Genomic DNA, 27,326 nt, shown 5'->3' with positions numbered 1-27,326 from the left:
GTAGAGAAAGCACTGGGGAGCAGGAACGATGGGGAGAAAAACTAAATCATCACAGGTGAGTCTGCTGTCCTGGGGGTTTCCATTTGCCAAGTCCGTGGCTTGCACAACTGAGATAGCTCTTAAAGGAAGGAGGCAAGTTGTATCTACACACAGCCTTAATAGATTCCATTCTTTACTACAGCAAATTTAGCGTTTTGTTTTGATGTCTTTGAACTTTTTTCTTTATTCTTCAAAAATCTCATGAATATATACAAAAAATGTTTATATTTTACCCCAATTTTTTACCTCTAAATCCCTTCATAGTCTCACAACACATTCCCCCTGAACACATTTCTTGCTTTTGATACCAGTGACAAAATATATGTATATGTATATATATTCATATATATGTACATATATATGTGAGAGAGAAAATTATAATTACAAAAATAAATATATAAATATATGCTTACATGATGCATATGTAATTACATATATATCACACATATATACATATATATGGATTATACACAGCAAAGTGCCCTAATAAGCTACAAGGTGCTTCATTTTTGGTCCTGTTTTCTGTTTAGATAGGAACAGACAGCTTTCCTACCAGTAGCATGTATGAGGATTTTATTATTGTATTTAATATTACGCATGCTTTTCTTTTCTCTGATCTTGTCACCTTTAATTAAACTTCCTTCTCTTGGCAAACATGTAACAACTGTACAGACACAAAATATGCTTCATCTCATTAAAAAGAAGAAGCACTTACTCCAGCAAATGTAACAGTGTTCCACACTCCTCTTGAAAATGCAGCTAATTTTGTTTGCCAAGTGATAAAAATTTTATGATTATTACAATTGCTGAACTTTCAGGTTACATAAAATTCTATAAAATAGAACTTCCCCTTTAATTTCGTGAAAGATCAGAACACTGCTTTATTTTTAATTATCAATCACTTAAGCAGAAGAGTGTGTATGTGTCGTTTCTAAGGTCTTCGAAGTATGTGCATGTATAAAATGAAACCTCATTTCTAAATTTAAAATGTCAGACTGTAAAGATGACCTTTTAGTGAAAAGAATACAGAGCAAGTTATAATTTTCTTAATGTGGTAGGCTGCATTTTGAAAGAAAAAGTTCATAATAACATTAAGCTGTTAAATTAAATAATAGTTTAACTATTACTTGTAAGTAGAAAATGGGAAAGTTAACAGTTAAATTTCTCTTGAGGTACGAATAGAAATTCTGTGATTGGAGGCAAAATAATTGAAGCACTCATCTTCTATAAAATAATCCAGAAAATGAATTTTTAGTCACTGCTTAGGTGCAAATACGGGCATGCATGCATCATGATATCTGCTTTTCTTAAGTCACTTTCTAAAATTTAATCTTGAGATAATGTCATCTACTATTACACATATGGAAATCCATATGAACATACTTTAGGAGGTATAAATCACATGACATAAATTATTTACTAAATTAAAAATACTATGACTTCCCACTGATAGGGGAGGTCCTCCTCCCCTTCCCTCTGACCCTAGCCTATCAGGTCTCATCAGGACTGGCTGCATTGTCTTTCTCTGTGGCCTGGTAAAGCTGATCCCCCCTTGGGGGTTGATGATCAAAGAGCCAGCCACTGAGTTCATGTCAGAGACAGACCCTGTTCTCCTTACTAGGGTATCCACTTGAAGACTAGGCTACATCTGTGCAGGTGTTCTAGGTTATCTCCATGAATTGTTCTTGTTTGGAGTATCAGTCTCTGAAAAGATCACTGGGCCCAGATACTTGTGGAGCTCCTATCCCCTCCAGGTCTTTCATCTCCCCCTTCTTTCATAAGATTCCCTGCACTCTGCCCAAAGTTTTGCTATGAGTCTCAGCATATGTTTAGTATTCATACTCTGCTGGGTAGAGATGAATACCCTCATTCAGAAAGGCAAGGAGGATGAACAGAGAAAACAAGGAACAGGAGAGGAGCCTACCACAAAGGATCTCTGAAACACATTTTGTTTGTAATGATTTTCTAATAACAAAGAGAAAATTAATAACATTTATTTTAATTTCATTTGTTATGCTACTTACAGCATGGATTATTCATTTCCCCAATACTGATATAAATATCTATTTCATGATAAACATTAAAAATGAGGATGTACTTTACAAATTATTATACTATTAAAATTATAGTACTAGCATATGTGGGATTTTCTTCATATTATCATTTCAATACTTTGTTCAAGACAAGTACTAAAGAAAAGGCTGCTTTCTCTGAAAGAAGCAAAATAAGATAAAGAGGGTGCTACAGGTTTTCAACATGACACTAAGTACTGGCTGAATATCATTGGGTTCTGTGAAGGAAGGCCTTCTCGGTATTTGAGTACCTAATAGCCAGTGAGCATATGCCAGTCAAAATGTTTCACTCCTACCCGTAGTCAGAATCCCGGCAGTATGCAACTAATCATATACGTATTTGTGGATAGTTTATACGTAATAGGAATTTAGCTACTGTCTATGGGTTTATACAGCTAAGTATTCTAAAAGGTAGCTCAAGATGTATAATCTTGGTTCTATTTATTTCTTCTGATAGTAGCAGACAGCTTTAGTCTTCTTCCTACCACTAGAATTTGCTAATGAAAAGGAAACCACTAGAGTTTGCAGCATATATTCAAATGCAAATATAAGGTCCTGAGTACATATTAAACTTTTGAAAAATATTTCCATGTTCCAATATAATAGGTTCCAAATCATGTTTTCTTTTCTTTTTTTTCTTTTTCTTTTTATTAATTACACTTTATTCACTTTGTATCCCCCATAAGCCCCTCCCTCCTCCCTTCCACATCTTATCCTCCCACCCCGTTCTTCACGCATGCCCCTCCCCAAGTCCACTGATAGGGGAGGTCCTCCTCTCTTTCCTTCTGATCTTAGTCTATCAGATCTCATCAGGAGTGGCTGCATTGCCATCTTCTGTGGCCTGGTAAGGCTGCTCCCCCATCAAGGGGAGGTGATCAAAGAGCAGGCCAATCAATTCATGTCAGAGGCTTACTGTGGAACCCACTTAGACACTGAACTGCCATGGGCAACATCTGTGCAGGGGTTCTAGGTTATCTCCATGCATGGTACTTGGTTGGAGTATGAGTCTCTGGGAAGATACCTGTGTTCAAATTTCTGGTTCTGTTGCTCTCCTTGTAGAGTTCCTGTCCTCTCCAGATCTTACTGTTTCCCACTTCTTACATAAGATTCCATGCACACTGCCCAACAGTTGGTCATAAGTCTCAGTATCTACTTTGATAGTCTACAGTGCAGAGCCTTTCAGAGTTCCTCTGTGGCAGGTTTCTAGCTTGTTTCCTGTTTTCTTCTTCTTCTGATGTCCTTCCTCTTTGCCTTTCGGGATGGGGATTGAGCATTTTAGTCAGGGTCCTCTCTCTTGATTAGTTTCTTTAGATGTACAGATTTTAGTAGGTTTATCCTATTATATTATATGTTTATATGAGTGAGTATATACCGTGTGTGTCTTTCTGCTTCTGGGTCACCTCACTCAGGATGTTCAACCATGTTTGTAGCAGCTTTATTTGTAATAGTCAGAAGCTGCAAACAGCCCAGATGCCCCTCAACTGAAGAATGGATACAGAAATTGTGGTACATCTACACAATGGAATATTACTCAGCAATGAAAAATAAGGAACTCATGAAATTTGCAGGTAAATGCTGGAACCTGGAAAGGATCATGTTTTATTTTCTTATTTATTTGTGAAATTATTTGTGAGAAAGGGACCTAAACTGTGTTACTCAGTTTGCTGTTGAACAGTATTTAGCTCATTTGGCTTGTCTCAGTCACAAGACATACTTGGAATGCAGTGAAGAGACATTTGATCACAACTCTTATAAGTAAAAGCATTTATTAGAGCCTGGCTTACTGTTCCACATGTGGAACTGACATTTCATCATGGCTGAGAGCATGGTAGCAGGTACAACAGACTCTTGATCAAACCTAATGAAACTAAAATAAAAAGAGACCCAATTTAATTGAATCAGAAACAAACAGGGAAACATTACAGCAGATATCAAAGAAATTCAAAAATTTAGTTTACAAATGAATAATTCATTAAGCTGGAATACCTAAAACACTGAATAAATTTTTAGAATGAGACACACAATCAAAATTAAAACAAGAAGAAATCAACAACCTAAAAATACCTATAATAAATATGGAGATTTAAATAATAATAAAAAAGCCTTACAGCTTAAAAAAAACACAAGACCAGATGTATTTAAAGTAGAATAATATCATACATTCAAAAAAGTTCTACAGACAGTCCTTCTTCAACTAATTAAAAAATAGAAAAAGAAGGAGCACTCCCAAACTCCTACAAATCAGGGGAAGACACAACAAAAGCTGAAAACTTACTGGCCAAAATCCTTAATACACATGGACTCAAAATAGTATATAAAGTACTTGCAAACAGAATACAGACATACATCAAAAAGATTATATACTATCATCAAGTTGGCTTTTATCTATTAAGTGTGAAGATGTGTGAATAAAGCAAGTCAATCAATACAATAAAAGACAAAAATCACATGATAATATCAATATATTAATAAAATTATTTTATGAAATCCAATTTGTGATAAAAATTCCTAGAGAATGAATTGCTACAGGAAATGTACCTCAAAATCATAAAAGGTATACATAAGAAACTTATAGCCATTGTTTCCTGCACCGTGGGGTTCTCTCTCGACTGAAAATTCCAGACTCTGATAGTGTGGTGCGCACAGTTCAGTCTGGGACCATGACCAGAGACACTGGCTTGTGGCTCTGGGCTGGGGCTGGGGCTAGGGCTGGCGGCCGGCAGCCAAGCATCTGGCGGAACCGGGATCTCTTCCGCGGTTTAGCCAGGTGAGTTGAAGCTGATTGAATCCCCCACCGTGGGGTATCCTCTCACCTGGGAAACACAATCGCTTGTGTTTTATGGCCGTGAGCTCTGACTGCTGGTCACTGTGCCCATCCTGCTGTGCTGCTGCTCAGAACGAGAGTGCAGCCTTGCCAGGGCACAGAGGAAGACAAAACAGCCAGTCCTGATAAGACCTGCTAGGCTAGGGTCAGATAAAAAGGGAGGAAGACCCCCCCACCAGTGGACTAGGGGAAGGGAATAGGGGAAGAAGAGGGAAGAAGGTGGGATTGAGAAGAGAATGAGGGAGGGGGCCACAGCTAGGCAACAAAATGAATAAATTGTAATAATAATAATAGTATTTTAAAAAGAAAAAAAAACAAAACACAAAAAGGTCATGATTCCTAATGATATTCTGGTATGTTCATAGATTGGTGCCTAGCCCAATTGTCATCAGAGAGATTTCACCCAGCAACTGATGAAAACAGATGCAGACCCACAGAGGCAGATATTAGGTGGAGCTTGGGGAATCCTGCAGAAGAGGGGGAGGTAGAATTGTAGGAGCCAGAGAGGTCAAGGACACCACAAGAAAACCTACAGATTCAACTAACCTGAACCACCAACCAGGGATTTCACATGGGACTGACCTAGGCCCTCTGTACGTGTTACAGATGTGTAGCTTAGTCTTCCTGTGGGACTCCTAACAGAGGGAGCAGGAGCTGTCTTGCTAAGTTGCCTGCCTTTGGGTTCCTTTCCTCCTACTGGGTTAATTGTCTAGCCTTAATAGAGGAGGTGCCTGCCTTCCTTCAGCCTGATATGCCACTGCTGGCTGCTATCCACGGGAGGTCTGCCCTTTTCTGAAGGGAAAGGAATGGTTGAGGAATGAGGTGGGGTGCTGGGAGGAAGGAAAAGAGAAACAGCTGTGTTCAAGATATAAAATAAAATGAAAAAGGTGGCTAAAATTAAACAAAAAAGAAACTCATAGCCAATATTAACCTAAATGAAGAAAAGTGTGAAGCAGTTCCATTGAAATCAGAAATGAGAAGGGGAGAGGCCCACTACTGCCACTCATTTTCAAAACTGCATTTGAGTAACTAGGTGAAGCAACAAGGCCAGAGAAGTAAATTAAAGGGACACAAATGGGTAATTAAGAAATCCAGTTATCCATGTTAGCAGATGCTATGAAACTATACATTAGAGATCCCAAAAATTCTATCAGAAAACTCCTAGAAATGAGAAGCCATTCAGCAATGTTACTGAATATAGAACAATGCACACAAATCAATAGCTTTTCTGTGTAGCAACAACAAACATACAAAGATAATGAACATGCTTCATATTTCTGAAACCTTATCAACCATAGGGTTAATAAATAATCACTTTTTAAATATCCCTTAAGGAAAGAACTTAAAAGCTGTTAAATATGAGAAGTAATTGCTATATTCTGTAAATTTCAAAACATATCTCAGGTTCTTAATCATTTCTTTAGAATCTTTACAGATTTGAATAGTCATGGTGATAAGTAAAACACCATTAACAACAACAAATAAAAAGAATTTTTAAGGTACTGTGTAGGTATTTCTTTTTAAGGTAAACTTTCCCTGCTAGAGAGAAGAGACACTAGGAGCTAAAACAACAACAACAAAAAAAAAAACAAAAACAAAAACAAAACGTACAACATCAGGACGACCAGAGACCAGAAAGACTCAAAAGGTCTCTCTCTTCTAAAGGGTAAAAAAAGCAGAACACACTTGCTAACTGGGAGAGGTTCTATGCCATGGATCTGAGAACAAGTTTATCCGGAAGCTCCAGTGATACGGCCACTCACCCATTTCCTGTGCTGTGATAGGCTTATCAGGGACACTGATCGTTGTTTTTGTTTGTTTGTTTTATTTTGTTTTGGTTTTAGAAAATGTAAAACTATTTATTCACATCCCCTTTGTACTTTTTTATTTTTTAATATATTTAATTTTAATTTTTATTAATTATACTTTATTCACTTTGTATCCCCCCCCCCCGAGCCTCCTCCCTCCTCCCCTCTCAATCCCATCCTCTCTCCCCCTTCTCCAGGCATGCCTTTCCCCAAGTCCACTGATAGGGGAGGTCTTCCTCTTCTTCCTTCTGATCCTAGTCTATCAGATCTCATCAGGAGTGGCTGCATTGTCTTCCTCTGTGGCCTGGTAAGGCTGCTCCCCCCTCAGGGGGAGGTGATCAAAGAGCAGGCCAATCAATTCATGTCAGAGACAGTCCCTATTCCCATTACTATGGAACCCAGTTGGACACAGACCTGCCATGGGCTACAACTGTGCAGGGATTCTAAGATAAACCTATTAAATAAACTAATCAAAAAGGAGGACTCTGGCTAAAATTATCAATCCCCATTCAGAAAGGCAAAGATGGACATCAGAAGAAGGTGAAAACATCAAACAAGACAAGAGCCTACCACAGACGACATCTGAAAGGCTCTACCCTGCAGGGTATCGAAGCAGATGCTGAGACTTATGGTCAACCTTTGGGTAGAGTGCAGGGAATCTTATGAAAGAAGTGGGAAATAGTAAGACCTGGAGAGGACAGGAGCTCCACAGGAGAGCAACAGAACCAAAAAATCTGGGCACAGGGGTCTTTTCTGAGACTGATACTCAACCTACACTGATGCTTTTTAATCGTTGTGTTTCTGCAAGTAATCCACTTGTAATAAGCTCAAATATGCTCCTAGTTTACCAGTCTAGACTGTAGTATAATTGTGCTTTTTGTTTTTGTGCTTTTGTTTGATTTTGGTGGTTTTGTTTTGTTTTATCATCAGTTTGTTATGTGAATTAAATATGTATTCACTCATAAAAAAATCGGAATAAACAAAATATGTTTTCATGTTCCCTTAAGAAACATCACATAAAACAAGGCTCACATGGACACAACTATATACGTGCAGTGTTGTGCATTCATTATTTCTTATAATTTGATTGTAGAATGAAATTTTAACATGAATAATTTAGAAAGCAAATAAAATCTACAATCTCAGAATGCCAAATAGACCTTTTTAGAGTATGGTTATGTCAAACACACTTGTAGTATCAACAATTTATTTATACAATATGTTTTATAAATAATAAAAGAATGTTTCTCAACTATAGGTCCAATAAAAAAAGGTTTATCTCACAATAGAAAGATTTAGTTGGAATTTTATATTATATCGTAAATGTCTTGAGGAAGGGAGTATACAGATATTGAAAAAGCTTAAAAAAATTTTTTGCTCTTTGCAATACTTTGCACATTGGTCTTTGTTTTGTTTGTTTGGTTGGTTTGTTTTCCTCAGATCAATCTATATGGTAATACACTTTCACATAACACACAAAAATATAAATATGCCCAGGCAAAGGAAATGCAGTCTCTTCCTATTTGTTACACTGATCCCCTTTGCTTGGAATCCTTTAATTCATTCACTTTATGGTGTTGCTTATCTTTAAAACTAAGATTAATTTCTAGATTACAGCAATAAAGTTTGTAGGTGTATGTAAATATTTATACCCATATAAGTGTATGATGTTTATGATCAAATTTTTAAAAATTCTTTTGAATCAAAGAAACCTCTTTTTGGAGAAGATGGCGTATTATAGAGACACACAATTGGTCAGAATGGAGAGAATAAAGGACTTTGGATCACCAGTGCCAACTGATGTTTCTACAGTACAACACGTACACAAAAAACTCAGGGAAAATAATGGAAAGGTAGTGGGAAGATTGTAAGAACCAATAAAAAAGGACCCTGCTGTAATACAGTATCTTCTAGACATAAAGTAGAAACTAATTTTTGATGTATTTAGCGTAAGATTAGAAGCGATGGTGTGCTCTGTGTGTATGATAGGAATGTCCAGTGCTTTTAATTTTGTGACTATTTAATTAGCTTACAGTTTCCCTTATGTCACACAGAAGTGATGTGTATGCCCAGAGTCAGGCTGCACTACTAGTGAGTTGTAACCTACAAGTAGAAGACAGAGTGTGTACGCTTTTATTCCTGAGGGTAGAATCATTACCATATCCTTCACAGTTCCTCAGTATAGATGAATGTCCTGGGAAAAGAGCCAATAGCCCATGAATCCTTAGTTCAGACAGCATGAATATGTAAAGATGCCCAGGATCTATACTTAGCCCTGTGTTTGCCTAACATCAAAAAGTATGGATGGCTTTGAAATATAGTATGTTTTATGGACTAAGTCTGGCATTGCCAGATACTTAGGTTCAAGATTTTTATATACCTTTCATCTATTATCCGTACATGAAGTTGTCCTACCACTCAATCTTTTATATTATTAAAGGAAAATTTTGTAATTTAGTCACTTCAATGAGTCATTTTAAAGTATTAATTAAAAAAAATAAAATTAATTTTAAGTATAATTATATTGTAATTATCTTTTTGTTTGTTTGTTTTCAAGTCAGAGTTTCTCTGGGCAACTGTGGCTGTCCTGGAAATCACTCTGTAGACCAGGCTGGCCTTGAACTAAGAAATCTGCCTGTTTCTGCTTCCCAGGTACTAGATTAAAGATATGAGCCACCACCACTCAACATGTAATTATGTAATTATATCTTGACTCAATGGTTTTTCAACAAGTGAATATTATTCTACTTAAATAATGTTAAGTATGTAGAAAATTTAACTTCAGTGAGAAAGAATATTTTATTTTACAATTAAAAGAATTCATTTCAAATTGGATTAGGAGATATTTTCTAATGTCTAATATTTAATGTTGACATCAGTGTTTGACAAAGAATTTGAGTCCCATGAAAGTGAGAACTGGCTCCTTGCTGAGAAGAAAGACAGCAGCTGCCATGCCACTGGGAAAAATAATTTCAATAAAAGATGGCTAAGATGCCAATCTACAACTTGATGAAATTGGTAATACTAATATATTTGTTTCCCTCACTCTTCCAAATGGATGTTTTGCACAAACTTAACTTGTATTGCTTTTGTTGCATTTTAAGCCATAACCCCACAAGCAAGTGGCAGAAAGCCCAAGCTCTCACAGTTAAAAATAATCTTCCCTCTAATTAATACTAGACTATTTCTTCCATTTAAATAAACAATTTAGTCCACAATTTAACTATGTTTTCCTCGGGGTTTTCTGGCTGTTCCTGTTACTTATAATGCTGCAACTCTGCAATAAACTTTCGTAATGGGGTTCAATAAAGTTGTGAGTGAATACACAATAATATCCATACATCAGTGATGCCTATACAAACTCATTGTGGTAATCAAAGCACCAGTGGGCCATCTTTCACCCTGACCTCCTGTGGCTAGCATCATTATGGGATGTCTGCTGTTACCCAGCCACTGAGGAAACAAATTAAGTTACAGCTTTCTTTCCTTTTCAATTATCAGAGCAATCCAGATTTACATGAAGTTCTATTTTTTTAAACGAGAGCCTCAAAGTAAGCTAAGAGAGAGACAATAAAACATAAATATTAAATCATTGTCATCTTAAAGTGTAGCTTCTATTTTTTTAAGCATTTCTGTATTAAAGTAGCAACCAGAGTGTCTATAGATCTGCTGAGAGATTGCCAATTTTCCCAGTTTAATTAATAATGTGTTTGATCGCTTACAGCTACCACCTGCAAGTGATCATTGTAAATTGTAAACTGCATTCACTTCCCCAATGTAAAACATGTAAGTCAGTATAAATTTTGAGAAAAATATTTCTAATTACAACATAAAGATTTCATGTAAGGTATGGTGAGAGCTCTGAATCAGTTCTTTCAGTGTGTGTTCCTTGGGTACTAAACAGCATCACTAACAACCACTGCTCATTGGAAAGGCACATTACCTAGCCACACTATAGGCCAGAAGAAGAATTGTGCATGCTGTCATCTGGTAACTGTGTTCTACTCTTTAGTGTAGTACAGATAAGTTTTGAAGAACTCTGCATTAAAGGTCCACCCTCTGCTCATGATAAATCTCTCAATAGTTGGTGATCCACAAACACAACTATAATATGAAATAAGGAGAGGTTCATGCAGCCCTGAAAATTTGAGAGGTGGGGTCAGCTTGATAAATTACACACTGCACTGCACCAAGAAATGGCAAAGATTCGATCCCTTTCTACTTATGATTTTAACAAGAAACAGAAGAATAATAGTACAGTCAATATCATAATAGTAAGTTCTGATTTTTTTGTCACACGTTTTGTTCCTCATTTTGTTTTGCAATATTTGCTCTTACAATTTAATTTTCCACTTCTCTTTAATTAATTCTCCTATCTTAGAATTCAGAATGAAAAATCCTCTAGAAAATTTTTGTTACCTAGTGCAGACTCAGAACAGAGACTCCCACAATAAAGTCTATGTTAAGTCAACTAACTCCAGAATGAGAACACTGAATGACTTATACCTGCTTTTGGGCAGACTCTTTCACACACCTGGATTCATAAATGACCTGGCTTATCTTTACTAAATACTGGTAAAAAGGAAAAATAAATCATACACTTTGTTTTATTTTCATACTTTTTCTCTTTTAACCAGCGTCCAATCTTGAATCAGTCAAATATGCTGGATCCTACCATCTTTCTCCTTGTAAAACAAGTGCAGATATTAAGCTAAGACTGAAAAAAAAAAGTGTATAAAAATGTAAGCTCATTAAAAATGAGTTCATTGAAAAGATTATGTCAACACATTGAATTACAAATTGGGAGAAGCAGAGAGTTTTTAAACTGCAGGATGGTAAGATGCTGGATAGCAGAGGAAGACAAAATTGGGAGTCAAAGAAGAGGAAAGTAACATTTTTCTTGCCCGATCAGGAAATCCATCATACATAGAAAATGAAATATTTTTCTTCTATCTCCTTTCTTTTTCTATTGTCAGGTAATACAGACTGTGAAGAGTCTAAATTGAATGAGAGGATGAAGAGAAGGAATGTAAAATGAGCAGAGATGAACATGGCCCCCAAAAAACTAGCACTGTCATTTCCAATCCTGGGAGTCATCATTGCATGTGTGTAATAGAATCTCATTGTTGTCAAATGGCACAAAAGGCAATCTCATGTGGCAATTGATAAGAAAATAATGGCTAATTTATTTTCCTATGAAAATAGAAAAATGAGATTTCAGGAGAAGGGCAAGACATGGTAATATACATTTACTAAAAACTGTATGTTCTAATTTCCAAATCTATGGAAACTATATGTTCTAATTTCCAAATCCATGGAAAATCATTAAGGCTAACTAATATTTGGTTTAGCTTGCTTGCTTTTAAATGAAAATGATGAGACAGTGGTTGGCCATTATCAAGGAACTCAGTAAACACATCTTTTTATCCTTTAGTATATGCTTATATAATGAGCTAACTTATTTTCCTCTCTCTCTGTCTCTCTCTGTCTCTCCCGTCTCTCTCTTCTATTTCAAAACTTTATCCTTCCTTCCTTCCTTCCTTCCTTCTATTATGTGGTTTTGGTTCTTGGATTTGTCTCAAGTCCACAAAGATCTGCCATTTTTTACTTTAGAGGTACTGAGGTTAAAGTCATGCAACACCTGGCACTAAACATTTAAAGATGAAAGGTAATAGCTACATATCAGTCTGTATGTCTGGGACATCTAATAAATAAATCTGAGTACATCTTGTGGAGCGTCTAAAAGCAATTTGCTATTCTATACAATTGTATAGTGAGATACAGAGACTTTTGCCAAATTCTTGCTTCTTTTTCTTTTACTTTTTCTTCTGCAACTCATAAGAAATTTTATCAGAAACATGGCTGAGTGTACTGTAACTGTACTGTTGCTTTACTATTTATTTATTTGTACGGGGGAAGGAGAAATATGCCACAGCATGCAAGTGGAGAGCAGAAGACAGCGATTTACAACTGGTGTTCTCCACCATGTAGATTCCCAGAAGTAAACTCATGCCTCACACTTGTTAGGATTTTACCATCAAAGCCATTTTGCTAGCACCTGTGTTTTTATTAATTCTCTACTAGGACAGCGTTAGAAGTTTTCCCAGTACAATGTTAACGTAGGAGTTTGTGAATGCAGCTGACAGTACTGAAATGGCGTCTAACTATACAAACAGTATAAAGAATGTAATGTCCAGCTGAACTGCTGTTTCCACAGGAAAGACTGCAGTTTCTTTGGCATGTGCCAGGTTTTTACACCGCATTTGAAATTGACACTTAAAAAGTGCACATATTTAGGACGTTGGAATTATGTTTTCTATATTGAATTTGGTAAGCTTGAGAGAATTTTGTAAATTTACACACCATGCCCAATCTGCATCTCATAAGGCAGCTAGTAATTTGGAGCAACACAACAGAGAGACATTTGAGAAACATCTGATAGAAAGATAAAAGAAAATACTGACTCACTTAAAGTCCTCTCATGAAAAAGAATTTTCTTTACTGTGTGGCCTGCTTTATTTCTTAAAGAATGAGAGAATTACTGCCTTAGATAAATCATGGCAATTATATTTCTTGTCACATAAATCAAGTAAATAGGTACCTTGTCTACCTCGTTCCTGCACTGGGTCATCAGCAGTCAGTCATTCTGCATGGTGACATTTTTATTACAAGGCCGCTGCATTTTTTGTGGCTAATCTGTGTTCTCTTAGTAATTTTCCCCTACACATTACATGTCTAAGGTCAGAAATTGGAAGATAGTTGAAAGACATGTGCTGTAAAGAAAAAACACTCTGCTTGAGCCGGGTCATTTTATACTGATACCCTGCCCTCCCCCAAACAACCCCAAGAGAAGCTCAGTTTTTATACCATCCTTCTGATTCTTTTGCTAAGGACCATCACTGCAACTACTCTATTTGTGGAACAATGAATACAAAACAATAGGTAGAAAAGTCAGAAGAAATAGAACTTAAACTATTATCAGAGGAAAATAAACCTGTAAAATGGATCATTAATCCAGCTTTGCTACTGATCTGGTCAATAATGTGCATGTATACTTTATATGGTACACTCTTTTAGAACAAACCAAATATTGATATTTTAAGCCTTCGAAGACTTTGTTTGAGCGGGATGGTGGTTATCCTGTGCTTTGGAAAATATCATGCCTGATCTCAACTCAAAACCAGTGATAATCCTTATCATGGTTCCAACAATAAAAATCTGCCCCAGTCCTTTCAAGTGTCCTCTGGGGAAGATGTCTTTGGTTAGAAAGTTGATGCTTTAGAGTATGAACTAAACTTCTTTATGTTCTTATCCATATTATTTTACTATTATCATTGCAGAAGGACCAGTTTAACTTCCAATTACTGGAAATCTACCGTGCTCAAGAAACTGAATTAATTACTCCCATATGTGTTTATTCTGTCCTCAGAAACTAAAGTATGCATTATAAATAAGAAAATGGACACTTTAAGAAGTTAATTGTTTTGTTTTGTTTTGTTTGTATCTTCGGAGGCAAGTATTTGTGACACTAAAAAACATTAAATAACAAAGAAAAGAAATTTTATAACTATTGTAGGAATCCTAATATTACAAATAACGTTATGCAGATTAAAAAGAGTAGAGGTTGTCTGGGGAGGAAAAAGCAAGTTAGAAAGTGCCTGTAGCAGACTGGCCTGTATGGGACATTGTGTTGCTTGGTTATTGATGTGGGAGAACATATTACACTACGTGTGGTACCACTCTTCGTAGCTGGTCCTCGGTGGAATAAGAAAGTAAACTTAGCAACTTACAGGGAGCAAGGCAGTGAGCAACATTTCTCAATGGTGTCTGAATCATTTTCCGCCTTCAGGTTCCTACCTTGAGCTTCTGTCCTGACTCCCCTCACCGATAAACAACATGAAAGTATAAGCTAAATAAGCCATTTAATCCACAGGTTCTTTTGGACAAAACGTTTTGTCACAACAGAAAGCAAATGAGACAGTTGCTAAGCTTCAGGCTTGAACGTATTGCTACAAATACATTCTCTAACACCTGCATATTGATTTTTTTTTCCTTTAGAAAAGGGTTGAGATCTAGAATATGGCAATATTTGGGCTATGATTATGTACATACTAATATTTATTTTAACGAACTATGAGTTAAGAATAAAACCATAGGCAAAAAGGTATGCTTTATTAGAAGACAACACTTGACTTCCATGTTCCTGTAAATTGCCAAGCAATTCCATGAAGCACAATGAAAAAAGACTATATTCTAAAACTTTTTTATTACTATTCACCAAAATAAAAAGCCATACAAGCACAACCACTTAAAAGAAAATGGTTTTGCCGTGGAATTTAGGTTGCAAATGGGACAAAAATGAGTCTGGGTCAGTTGTATCTTCACTGGGTGATCTTTCATGAAGATCTTTCATCAAAGTAAGAAATCCATTTTCATCCTGCATTAGCTGAGAACAGCTGTTTAATGATACTTTGAAACCGAATACAAGAACACATCAAAGATATCATCCCAAGGAGGCTTCATCCCAGGCATGCAGGGGTGGTTCAATATGTGGAAATCAATCAATGTGATCCACCATATTAATAAACTGAAAGAAAAAAAAAACAGATGATAATCTCCTTAGATGCTGAAAAAGCATTTGACAAAATCCAACATCCATTCATTTTTAAAGTCTTGGAGAGATCAGGGATACAAGGCACATATCTAAACATAGTAAAGGCAATATACAGCAAGCCTATAGCCAACATCAAACTAAATGGAGAGAAACTTAAAGCAATCCCACTGAAGTCAGGAACAAGGCAAGGCTGCCCACTCTCTCCATATCTCTTCAACATAGTTCTGGAAGTCCTTGCTAGAGCAATAAGACAATTGAAGGAAATCAAGGGGATACAAATCGGAAAGGAAGAAGTCAAAGTATCACGATTTGCAGATCATATGATAGTATACCTGAGTGACGCCAAAAATTTTACCAGGGAACTCCTACAGCTGACAAACACCTTCAGCAAAGTGGCCAGATACAAAATTAACTAAAAAAAAAAAAAATCAGTAGCCCTCCTGTATGCAAAAGACAAAAGGGCTGAGAAAGAAATTGAGGAAACAACACCCTTCACAATAGCCACAAATGACATAAGGTACCTCAGAGTAACCCTAACCAAGGAAGTCAAAGACTTGTATGAAAAAAACTTTCAAGTTTCTGAAGAAAGAATTAGAAGAAGATATCAGAAAATGGAAAGATCTCCCATGCTCATGGCTTGGCAGGATTAACATAGTAAAAATGGCCATCTTACCAAAAGCAATCTACAGATTCAATGCAATTCCCATCAAATTACCAACACAATTCTTTACAGACCTGGAAAGAAAAATTCTCAACTTCATATGGAATAACAAGAAACCCAGAATTGCTAAAACAATCCTCTACAATATACGATCTTCTGGAGGTATCTCCATCCCTGATCTTAAGTTGTACTATAGAGCAACAGTTTTAAAAACTGCATGGTACTGGCATAGAAACAGAATGGTGGATCAATGGAACCGAACAGAGGACCCAGAAATAAACCCACACACTTATGGACACCTGATCTTTGACAAAGATGCCAACACCATACAATGGAAAAGAGATAGCATCTTCAACAAATGCTGCTGGTCCAACTGGATGTCTACATGTAGAAAAATGAAAATAGATCCATACTTATCACCCTGCACAAAACTGAAGTCCAAGTAGATAAAAAACCTCAACATAAAACCAGACACATTAAATCGGCTAGAAAAAAAAAATGTTGGGAATACCCTAGAACTCATTAGTACAGGAGAAAACTTCCTGAACAGAACACCAACAGCACAGGCTCTAAGAGCAACAATCAATAAATGGGACCTCATAAAACTGAAAAGCTTCTGTAAAGCAAAGGACACTGTCATCAAAACAAAGCGACTGCCTACAGAATGGGAAAGGATCTTCACCAACCCTTTTTCTGACAGAGGGCTAATATCCAGTATATATAAAGAACTAAAGAAGCTGAAAAGCAGCAAAACAAGTAATCCACTTAAAAAATGGGGAACAGAGCTAAACAGAGAACTCTCTGTAGAGGAATATCGAATGGCAGAGAAGCACTTAAAGAAATGCTCAACCTCATTAGCCATTAGGGAAATGCAAATCAAAACGACCCTGAGTTGTCACCTTACACTCATCAGAATGGCCAAGATGAAAAACTCAAGTGACAACACATGCTGGAGAGGTTGTGGAGAAAGGGGAACCCTCCTTCATTGCTGGTGAGAATGTAAACTGGTACAACCACTTTGGAAGTCAGTCTGGCACTTTCTCAGACAATTAGGAATAGCACTTCCTCAAGACCCAGCTATACCATTACTAGGTACAGACCCAAAATTGCTCAAGTACACAACAAGGACATCTGCTCAACCATGTTTGTAGCAGCTTTATTTGTAATATCCAGAACCTGGAAACAACCCAGATGTCCATCAACGGAGGAATAAATACAAAAATTGTGGTATTTTTTACACAATGGAATACCACTCAGCAATCAAAAGGAGGAAATCATGAAATTTGCAGGGAAATGTTGGGATCTGGAAAGGATCATCCTGAGTGAGCTGAGTGAGCTGTCCCAGAAGCAGAAAGACACACATGGTATATACTACCTCATATAGACATATAATATAGGATAAACCTACTAAAATCTGTACATCTAAAGAAACTAATCAAGAGGGAGGACTCTGGCTAAAATGCTCAATCCCCACTCTGAAAGGCAAATAGGATGGATACCAGAAGAAAAAGAAAACAAGAAACAAGTTAGGAGCCTCCCACAGAGGGCCTCTGAAAGGCTCTGTTCTGCATACTATCAAAGCAGAAGTTGAGACTTATGACCAAACTTTGTGCAGAATGCAGGGAACCTTATGAGAGAAGTGGGAAATAATAGTAAGAACTGGAGAAGACAGGAGGTCCACAAGGAGAGCAACAGATCCAAAAATATTTGAGCACAGGGGTCTTTCCCGAGACTCATACTCCAACCAAGTACCATACATGGAGATAACCTAGAACCCCTGTACAGATGTAGCCCATGGCAGTTCAGTGTCCAATTGGTTTCCATAGTAATAGGAAGAGGGACTACCTCTGACATAATCTGATTTGCTTGCTCTTTGATTACCTGACCCTGAAGGGAGGGGGAGCAGACTTACCAGGCCACAGAAGATGACAATGCAGCCACTCCTGATGAGTCCTAACAGACTAGGATTAGAAGGAAGAAAAAGAAACCCTCCCCTACCAGTGGACTTTGGGAGGGGAGTGAGTGAAGAAGGGGGAGGAAGAGAGGGATTGAAAGGGGAGGAGGGAGGGAACTAAAGGGGGGATACAAAGTAAATAAAGTATAATTAAAAATAGCTTAATAAAAAATATCTAGAAGCCAAAAAAATAATACCTTTTAAAAATTTTCTTCTGAAATATTTTCCTTTATGCTGAAATGTAGTAAATTACATTGACTGAGCTACAGTCCTAGTATGTAAGACAATTGTTAATTTATATTTCTATTAATATATGTAAACTAACACAATAAAATTCTGAAACTATTTAAGCTTGCATATGTCTGTGTTTTAATTTCTATAGTGTCATTCAAGTTTTAGAATTAGTGTTTTAAGTTTTACAAGTTAAAAATTATTTTCTGTTCTCTTATTTCTTTATGTAAGATAGCGCTAGAGAGATGGCTCAGAGGTTAAGAGCACTACCTGTCCTTCCTAAGGTCTTGAGTTCGTCTATATGTAAGATTTTTTTCTTAAAATTTTATAAAATAACCAGTTAAGCTATATTTTCTTGTGTTTCTTTTCAATTATGAAATTAAGATTTTTCAAAATTATATAAAAATTTGTAAATTTTATTTTTAAAATTGTGTATTCACTTATATAATTTATTGACATACATTTTGTTGTTTTTATTTTTGATGTTGTCATTTAATTTCAGTGTTTCTCCCTTTCTTTTCTCCCTCCATATCCTCTTATATATACTTTACCTTTACTTTTTCAAAAGTAAATCCACAATAAAAATGCCAAAATTTAAATGAAACACTTTATTTTTATAAATTCCTGGTGATTAAAAACAATTTAGAAAATTGCTAGTTTCTCTCCCCATAACCTCTCCTGTCCACTTTTCTCTCTCATTTCTCTTCCACTTCTATTCTATTTCCCCATCTGAATGTGGAAGGGCAGGGAGCAGATGTGAGGAGAGTCGGGAGACAGGCTGGAGACCTGTGACAAGGTTGGCTACAGTGGGGATATGGTGATGTCTCTAGCTGAGCCTCCTAACAGCAGGGGACACAAGAGTTGAGGAGGCCACCTTCCAGCCACCTATACTGGTGGGAGGGGAAAACCGATAAATCTTCGAATCGAACTATACCCTACTTAGAAGATGGGCAGAGATAAAAAAAAAAAAATTGAGACTGATGGAATGGCCAACCAATGCCTAGCCCAAATTGACACACACCATGCAAGAGAGCCAACCCTTTTAACCATTAATAATACTCTGCTATGTTCACAGACAGGAGCCTAACTTAACAGTTCTCTGAGAAGCCACCCCACTCCCACCCTCAGCAGCTGATGGAATAAGATGCTGAGACTCACAGCCAAGCATTAGGAGGAGCTTGGGCAGCCTTGTGGAAAAGCGGGAGAGAGGGATAGCAGAATCCAGAGGGAGGGCAATTTTGGGTTCAGAAGTTTTGTTGGTGGGTTGTTGATCCCCTTCTTCCACTAGTCCTACCGGGGCTAGGTGGTGGTCACTTCAGTCTTCATGTTCCCCTCTGTTAGGATTCTCAGTTAGGATCACACTCATATCCTCCCAGGAACCTACCCCGTAGCAGGCCTCCAGCTTGCCAAATAGCTGTCCTTCCCCATTTGCCCTTTTTGTTACTCCTCTCTCACCTCCCATTCTCATTCTCCCCACATCTGATCTGCACCCTTGTTTCCCTCCCCATCCAGCTCCTGTCCAGTTCCCTCTCTTCATCCACTTCTGTTGTCTATTCGATTTCCCATTCTGAGTGACATTCGGCACCCTCCCTTGGGCCCTCTTATTTACTTAGCTTCTTTGGGTCTGTGGATTGTACTATGGTTACCCTATACTATATGGCTAATACCCGCTTGTAAATTAGTACATACCATGTATATCTTTCTGGGTCTGGATTACCTCACTTAGGATGATCTGTTCTAGTTCCATCCATTTGCTTGCAAATTTCCTGATTTCTTTGTTTTTAACAGCTGAGTAGTATTCCATTGTGTAAATGTAGCACAATTTCTATTTCCATTTTTCGGTTGAAGGACATCTAAGTTGTTTTCAGTTTCTGGCTATTATGAATAAAGCCGCTATGAACATAGTTAAACAAATGTCATTGTTATATTGTATAGCATCTTTTGGGTATATGCCCACGAGTGGTATAGCTGGATCTTAAGGTAGAACTATTCCGTTTTCTGAGAAAGCTCCAGATTGATTTCCAGAAGGTTGTACAAGTTTGCATTTCCACCATCAATGAAAGAGTGTTTCCCTTTCATCACATCCTTTCCAGCACATGTTGTCAGTTTTTGATCTTAGCCATTCTGCCTGGTGTGAGGTGGAATCTTAGAGTAGTTTCAGTTTGCATTTTTCTGATAGCTAAGGATGTTGAGCATTTAAGTGCTTCTCATCCATTCGATATTCTTGTGTTGTAAATTCTCAGTTTAGCTCTGTAGGGTTAATAAGGGAGAAAAGATAGAGGGAAAATCCACACAATAATGGCTCCAACCTCAGACCCAGCCGCTGACACTGATAATGATACTCTGCTAAGCTTTCAGACAGGAGCCTAATTTGATTCTTGTCTGGGATGCTCCAGCTAACAGCAGATGAAGACAGATACTGGGACTTGCAGCCAGCCATGGGCAGAGCTCTGACGGGGTCCTGAGGAAATTCTGGGGGAAATATGGAAGGACATGGAGGGACAGAGACCTCACAAGAAGACCAACAGAGACAAGGAACCCAGTAACATGGGGAGTTTTCAGAGACTGAGATGTCACTAAGGAGCAGGCATGCACACATGTAGCCTAGGGGCAGCTTGGTTTCATATGGGCAGCTGGTAAGTGAGGGGTGTTTCTAACATGGACCCTATTGTCTGCTTTTCAATTACTTCCCTCTTGCAGGGCTGCCTTGCCTGGCATCAGGAGATGAAGATAAGAGCATTCCTTATGTGACTTGATGTGCTGGGGAAGGTTAATACAGGGGAAGGGGCTCCCCTTTTCTGGGAGGAAAGGGAGAGGGGATGGGAGAAGGAGAGGGATGGGAGAGAGGAAGGGAAAGGGAGAGGAAGAGAAAGGAGAAGGGAGAAGGAGAGGAAGGGCAGTGACTGGGAGGAGGGTAGGAAAGAGGCACCCTCGGGATGTTAAGTAAATAAATTAATATAAAATCTTGAAAAATAACTTTAAAATTATATCGATATACAATAATCTACATCAATGTAAAATTAAGAAGGACCGGAGGAAACAAGAACTCTGCAAAAAGACTAAGAGAGTCAACTCACCTAGACCCACAGTGACTTACAGAGACAGAAGCACTGACCAAAGAGCATGAATGGCCTGGAACTAGCTTCCCCCCCACCCCCCACATTTGAACTTCATATGGGTTCCCTAGTAATTTGAGTAGGTGTTGTCTATGACGTGTACTCTGCTGCCTGCATTCTATCACTTTGGCCTAGCTGGGATGCCTTGCCTAGCCAAAGTAGATAAGGAGGAGCTTAGTCCTGATGTGATTTGATGTGCTGGTGTGGGTTGTTCCCCTTTTCTGAAGACAAGAGGAAGGTTGATAGGGTGAAGCAGGTGGGAGGGAGTGACCGGGAGGAGAGGAGGGGACTATAATTAGGATGTAAAGTAGGTGTATACATTAAAAATAAATTAAAAAGAAAGCTGCTAGTAACAAATATGATAATTACAGAAATATTTGTGCAAGGGTGAAAGTAATTTTCCCTTGCTTTTAGTCAATATAAATTTGGTAGTCAGAAATTTATAACAGAAATAGAAGAGCACTGCTACTATAATCACACATGGAAATATATTTTGTTATCAAAATCTACCCTCCTGAAGAATATGTACTACCAAAATATGCCATGAAGAATATGGAAAATCTTTCTACTACTGCAGAAAAATTTGCTTCAGCAGTAGAAGTTCCTCACTCAATACTGTTTGGTAACTTCTTTAGTCTCGTCTTTCATCTGGAAACTCTTTTAGCAAACAGTAATTACTTCTTTATCTTTAAGAGCTTGGAGTTATATTTCTGTATTTAAGCATTAAATGATAGTACGATAACTTAAAATGTAAAGGTGTTATCTTTACCTTTGTTTCCTTACAGATATTTAGTTACTTAAGAGAAATCCTCCATGTAGTTCTCAAATAATGTGAAGGAAGCAAGAGATTCATGACAATTTTATAGTTATTTTAAAGCTGACAAATATCATAAGGGATTTTTAAATTTAATGTTTTATGTTTTAGCATTAAGAATTAAGCCTCTTGCTCCACTGTTTATAAAATTGGTATATTTTCATTTAACTCCAAGGTCTATCTAGTTAAATAATATTTTAAAAATAACTTCGCATAAAGAAATGAGAATAGAAAATGATTTTCAACTTGCACAGCCTATAACACTAATGTTGTATGTGTGTGTAACTTTTTTTTCAGAGGATGGGAAGGGGCTATATGACGCCAATATTCTGAAGCAGGCAAATGAACTTCAGCTTTCAGATTAGGAGCTGTAACTCCATCGTGGATGTAACATCAGCTCCCTGTGCCAGCTATGTCTGTAGTATGATCTCAGACTCCATTACTGGATGCTCAACCTAATGATTTTATTCCATATTCCATCAGCTTTCCATATGCATTAAAAGGTCCTTAAATCAGTTTTAGGTAGTAAATTCTTTTCTAATTAAACTACTGGGAATAGATTTTTCTCATGTCCTACTGTTCTAGGAACTACAAAACAACTGGAAAACATTAAGTAGTCTTAATGAGTGAAAATACTGACATGCACCGATGTTCATAGTTTGCTTAAAATGCTACAGTCATTTAAAGTATGTCAGATCAAAAATTTTTCTGAAAAGAATCTCTATAAAGTTGTAATGCTACATTATTTGACTGAAGTAATTTCCTTTTCTCTCAAGTTTTACTGACCTTTCCAAACAAACACAAGTGCTTGTTAGCATTTTATATAGGGCTTTGTTTTTTTTTTAATTAAATATGCATTAATTAGAATCCTTTAGGTATTAGCATGATTTTCTTATATAACATAAATAGGACAGATTTGGATGCTGTCTGAATTTTGCGACATTCAGCCACTCATACATTTTATTGCAACCTTGTCACAGATGTATTAAGACATATTATTAATATTTATTAGCATATTATAATGAGTTATTGAAAAAATGACTTTCTACCAAAATAGAGACATCCAGCCAAATGAGGTCTAGGCCTTCTGGGACCAGCAATTCAATGAGTTTTGGCAAGGCGTTCTCTGACAGAACATCCCTTTATCAACTGAAGAATTATTAATGATGAGTCCAGCAGTTCTGTGACTCATGAGGAGGCAATGACATTGGAAAAAACCCTGCATTCAGCTAGATAAGGACAACACACAGCACCCCTGCTCTTTGAATTGACACATTCATATAATTTTCCTGCCATGTATCTAATTATCTATACAAGAGGGGAGGAATGAAGAAAGGTGATGGGGCTCAGAGGACAAAAAGGATTAACCCACATGGTATCAAGCACAGAAAAAGATTGTGTTCTCATAAATACTGAATTCAAAACCATGGCCAGAGAAGGTCATTCACTTTAAGTAGAATAAAGCACAATAGCAATGTAATTTTCTTAATCTCCCATATGGTTTTCTATCATGCATTATATTTCCATCCCTCACTTCTTTTGTCTCATTTCATGACTTCTATAATCATGGCTTTAATATGCTTACTCCCCAATCTCATATTGGCTCTGCTTCAAATCACTTATTGTAGGTAATTAGCTTTAGTGTCTCTAAGTCTGTGTTGTCTCAGTCGACTCTGTTCAAGGCAGAGGATTTTTTTATGAGTTTCTGTCTTTGTTCAGAATATAAAAGAGTCAGGACAAAAATCAATGTCTGCTGAGAAGTATATGTGTTAGTTTGCTCATAATTTCAAGGTACTAATTGCTCTGCTTCATTTTCTTGATTAAAAAACACAAATCCAACAGCACATACTCAGTTTAATTAAAAATAATGAGTGAAGTCAGACTAAAATTAAAAAGACTAAGAGACTTCCATATAACTTAATCACTAAATACAAAACCAGATGTGAGGAAATTGCAAAAAAAAAATTAGAAAGAGAAAAAATATCTTTATGTAGACCTTAGGGTAATTGAAACTTTATCATTGGCTTTGTCATCACCATTACCAAATGAAATGATGGCAATAGTAATGACATATACCAGCCACCACCCCCACCAAAATGAATATTGCATAGAAGAGAGGGGGGGAGAGAGGAGGGGATATCTTGGCATGAAAATTTAAAGTGAAATCAAATGAAGAACATGCAAATTCTATCATGTTTTTTATTTATTTCAATATGCTTTTCTCTGAAAAGTGCAGAGGATTGGAAATGTGTTTAGAAAATCTCTGAGGATTTTCAGTGGCACTTACATGGAGAGAACCACACGTGCTGTAGGACCAGTTTTACATCTCAAAGTGTTATGAACAAAATCATCACAGTAGGTTTTGGTTAAACAGGGGAGAGTCCATAGAGCTATTTTAATCTAGTGTGTCTATTTAGGATAAATCGGAAATGTAACGGGGATAAGAGAAAATGAATCCGTTAGATGCCTGTGTAATAAATTGTCCTAGATAATAAGTAAGATATCTGAAAGTCATGAGGCCTTTTAAGATAGCAGTGACGGGGTTTAATCTGAATAAGTGCATGGTGAATCTAACATTTCTTGTCTTCTGGCCACCACTCAACAAAAAATCCTCAATATTTTTCTCTCCATATTTCTCCCCTTTCTGAAAGAAAGGTGGTGTCAAGCCATCAGGAGAGACAGTCTGATCTAGTAGACATGAATGTTTAGAGTCTGGGGATTTAGAAATTGAATTGCAGAATTCCCACTTCACAGGTCTTCTGTGTTCAGTGAAGAGGACTTTTGTTTGAGAGGAAGAGACAACAAGGATAAACATCTGAGACAAAGTCTGTGATGATTCAGTGGGAAGTCTGTCATCTACAATGAATCAGAGGACTCCAGAGAATATTCTACCCACATTTTGTTCCTGGATACCCAATCCCAGGAACTATAATAACTTCTGCTACGTCATATTCCACATGTCAAACTTGCAGACCTTGGCATTCTCATGTAAAAACAAACATGTTCTGCACTTGGCAGTTCTCAGGCCCTTTCTTTCACATTGCTTTGGCTATTTCATTATCACTGTTCCCATTTGTTTGCTTTTTAGCATTCCAGAGAGTTTGAGTCTCAGGGCTTGTATCGTTATACTTCATTTGAAGATCACAGTGTGGTTGAATCTTCATTTGAAGATCAGAGTGTGGTTGAATCATTCTTGTCATTCTACCCTCTACTCAAATTATAGATAACATGAGAGAGCTTTCCTAGTCATACAAGGTAAATAAGAGAGTCTGAGCCTTTCTTAGACGTAGCTAATGGTCATTGAAAAGAATGTTCATTGGAAAAATGAAAAGGATTACAAGAGAATGAAGAAAGTTCTTCTAAAAGGTAGAACAAAAAAAAAGAGAATTGACCAAAAAAATCTAAGCATGAGCATGGTGGAAAGATATATTATATTTCATTCACTATATTAGTGCAAAGATGGAAGGAAGAACTAGAGATGAAGAGTTTGGGAGAAAATAATAAAGCAGCATAAAATATATCCATCATGAATGCTATCCAAAATGAATTGTGATAATAAACATAACTATTATAAATTTTCTTTCAATTCTGGAATTTAGAAAAGGAAAACAAAAATGCACACTGAAAGTAAAAGGCTTACTATAAATATGGATTGGTAAAAGTGGGGTTAAAAACGAATATATGAGAGAAATAAAGAATTAATAAAAATACATTTATGCATGTACGAAGGTGTCATAAATTCTATGAATTTGAATAATTAATTTATTCATGTGCATTTAGATTACCTCCCACTAGCAGAACAGGTAATAATAAATTTGATGAAATCTGGGCATAAAAATGTTTAATGAACACAACAAGCCATGAAAAAACAGGCAGCACCATTAGATTTTCCACATGAAACTGGGAAGTGTAATGTTTATTGTTGATGTTGTTGGCCTGCCTTCCTGGTACTCAGATGGAAGGGTTTTCAGGAGCCTGACCCCCTCAAAGGCCTGGGAAGACATCTTAGTTCTGAGGTGGGAGAGTGCACCAAAGAAAGGGCAGCCTGAGACACCAAAGCCCAGGAACCACACAGCTCTGAGAAGAGGCCATCACAGCTCACAGGGAGGGAGGAGACCTTGGAGTTCAGAACCCAACCTCTGAGGAGCTTAAGAGCCTGAGCTCTGAGCTCTGCTCCTTCTTTGCTTTGTCTTTCTTCTCTTCTTTTTCCTTCCTTCTTCTGATGAGGGAGTCACACCAAGCAGTAAATCTCTTCAAGATTTTTTTTTTTTTTTTTATTGGATGGACAAATCGAGAAGAGGGATGAATCCAGGAGCAGCAGTCTGCTCACAGGAGAACACAGCAAACACAGACAGACACAGAAGACACAGCCTTTATATAGGATTTCTTAGGTGTGGAGCCTAGGGAAGGGATTTCCAGAGTGTGGATTGGTAGTATTTCAAGTTCTGAGCTTGGGGATCTCAGGAATTGGTGAGCTTTCCTGTTTAGGGATTGGTCAGTTCTCCTGTTCAGGGACTGGTGAGTTTTTGTGAAAAGCTCAGTAATTAGTTCCTCTGCTCAGGGATTAGTTGGTTTTTGTCCAGACTTTTCACCTCAAATTAGCTTAATCTGAAACGAGTCCTACTGAGGAGCTGGAGATGATAGTGACAGAAATCTAGGGAAGGATCTGCGCTGCTAGAGCTTTTCCTAGGCAGGGGTCTGGCCATTTTTCTGCTTTGAGTGGTTATAAAGTTTACAAAGGATACAAAGTTTCCAAAATTTACAAAGCGTCCAAGGCAGGGAAGCCTTTTTCTGCAGCTTGAAAAGCTGGCAGAGATTGAAGAGGAGGTGCTGTCATTGTGGGCAGCTCCTGTAAAGACACTAGACTGAAGAAGGAAAGGTTGTCATGGTTATGGACAACTCCCAAGGCAGCGAGTGGTAGGCATTCTGAGTCACTCCCATAGCGGTGGGCTGAGACAGGAAAAGTCACCGTGGACTGCTCACGCTGAGGCGCTGACAGAAGCCAACAATTTGTGTTTGGTCTCCACAGCCCCAGGGTGGATAGGAGGGACTGGCAGTGTCCCGCTACAAGCTTTAGTGACCTGCTACTCAAGGGCTAGACACAGCTCTTGGGGAGTCAGTTGCATTGGGCCCCTCCACTCCTTTGCGGCCCCTACTTATTTTAAATATTTATTTGTACTTTACATTATTTAC

The sequence above is a fragment of the Meriones unguiculatus genome, chromosome 15, assembly GCF_030254825.1.
Source record: "Meriones unguiculatus strain TT.TT164.6M chromosome 15, Bangor_MerUng_6.1, whole genome shotgun sequence".
Taxonomy (NCBI): domain Eukaryota; kingdom Metazoa; phylum Chordata; class Mammalia; order Rodentia; family Muridae; genus Meriones; species Meriones unguiculatus.
Note: the sequence above shows the minus strand (reverse complement) of the source record.